This window comes from Arachis ipaensis, chromosome B03 (assembly GCF_000816755.2).
Source record: "Arachis ipaensis cultivar K30076 chromosome B03, Araip1.1, whole genome shotgun sequence".
NCBI lineage: Eukaryota > Viridiplantae > Streptophyta > Magnoliopsida > Fabales > Fabaceae > Arachis > Arachis ipaensis.
Genome location: NC_029787.2, coordinates 5,788,056 through 5,790,088, shown reverse-complemented (window position 1 = coordinate 5,790,088; position 2,033 = coordinate 5,788,056). Strand labels below are relative to the sequence as shown.

Below are 2,033 nucleotides of genomic sequence, written 5' to 3'. Positions count from 1 at the left end.
CTCAAGTTAACAAAATGGAGAACATTCACTTTCTCGATGTAACTATTCACAAAGGGTGAATTAGTTCTATTAGTCCTAAATTTAGTGATTTCTTTTTCGGAAAACTCATATGCGGCTAATTTTATGTGAAGTTAATAGTTGAGAACCGTTAGATAATAATTTAGTTAAATTTATTAAATTATTTAACGATTCTCAATTATCAATTTTACATAAAATTAACTGCACGTGAATTTTTATGTTCTTTAAATCTTTGGTAAAAATTTGAAAGGAAAAAAGAGTTAAAAAAAAAAAAAAGAAAAGTGTTTTCCAAAGCCTAACCTCCTCTTGAACCTTAAACGTCGTATTTTTTTCCTGCTTATTTGTTCTTTAAATAAATGTTACTTTTTCAATGTAAAGATGCAACGATGGCCCAAATTAAAGAAAAAAAAAAACCTTGAAACTTAAACACATAACTATTCTGCTTAATCTTTAAATTTTCGTTTTTCAATGAAAAGATGTAATTAAAGTAAAACAGGTACTTTTCATTCAATTCGTTTGTTTTATGAGAAAGCTAACCAAATTGTCATGTGATTAACCTAGTGGTGCACATGGCCTCGTCCGACCTGAAAATTTGATCCGGATTCGAATATTTTGGGACTAATTTGGTATAATTTTACTGGATTTAGTATTAGATAAGGGTCTCAAAAATATATCCGGTCATTATATACACTACAAAAAAATTTGGTAATTACGGCGGTTTTTAGGGTTATTATGGCGGTTTGAACCGCCATTATTATCTTGAATGGCTCAAAAAAAATCGCCATAATTTGGAGCGCCATTTGGTTATTACAGCGGTTTTAAAAAAATCGCCACAATTACTTGGTTAAAACGGCGGTTCAAACCGCTGTTATTTCCAGATAAAACGGCATTTTTTGTTGGTTAAAATAGCGGTTTTAAACCGTCACAATTACCTGGTTAAAACAACGGTTTTTTAGTTGGGTTAAAATGGTGGTTCAAATCGCCGTTATTTCCAGATAAAACAACATCTTTTTGTTGGTTAAAATGGCATTTCATGTTGTTTAAAACGGTAGTATTTATTGTTTAAAAATGGTAGTTTAAAACCGTCATTTTTTTCAAGTTAAAATGGCATTTTAATTGTTTAAAATGGCAGTTACAAGCCGTCGTTTTTACCAGATAAAAGTGACATTTTTTATCGTTTAAATTAGCATACACTTTTATCTGCATATGAGTTTTAACCGTCGTTTTTACTAGGTTAAACAAACAATTTTTTGTTTAAATTTCACAATGACAATAAATCATAACCTATAAACAAAATATTTCGTAACTCAAATAAAGTATTAAACATAATATATAATATTTTAGTATTGAAAATCAAAACTAATAACTCCTATACAAATAAAGTATCAAACATAATATGATTTTTTAATTCTAAACATAACATGTAGCTAAAGATACATCAAATCTCTATCATAAAAATCATGAATTATTGAATTATGATGGCTCCACCTAATATATAGTACCCTTTGAATTCGTATATCTCAATAGGCTTCTTTGGCGAGGACCTAACTTTGCTGTTTCTTTTATCTTGTAACATGAAACCAAACTACCAAAACTTATCAAGAAATGAAGGACAAAGATTTTGTTTATTAAAAAAGAAGTTGTTGAATATCACTATGCTATGATATCAGATGAGTATTTACAGAAATTTCAAATTATATATATAAATGAAAACAAAGTAATGACCTAATATAAGATCTTTACAATATAGATACTCTAAGGAAGATTAGAAATTTAGCATATACTTGCCAATCAGCAAGTAAAATAACTATTTAACAATTGATCTAAGTAAACAAGTATGCAGCAATGAGCATTAAACATATAAGAGAATGAAGGAGATACCTGAAACAAATAAGAAAGAATACCTACAATGATGGCATGACAAAATCTATAAATAAAAAAAGAAAAAGAAATTATTGCCAATATTTTGATATGTACAAAAATAACACAGTCCATTATTTATTATTATCATGAGG

At 28.0% G+C, this 2,033-nt stretch overlaps 1 long non-coding RNA gene across 1 annotated transcript; it reads right to left on the bottom strand.

Annotated features, from left to right (window-relative positions):
- LOC110269563 lies at positions 1,299–2,033 on the bottom strand. Its single transcript, XR_002358344.1, has 2 exons — positions 1,900–2,033; positions 1,299–1,603 (listed from the first exon to the last, which is right to left on the bottom strand). It is a non-coding gene; the product is annotated as an uncharacterized LOC110269563 (long non-coding RNA).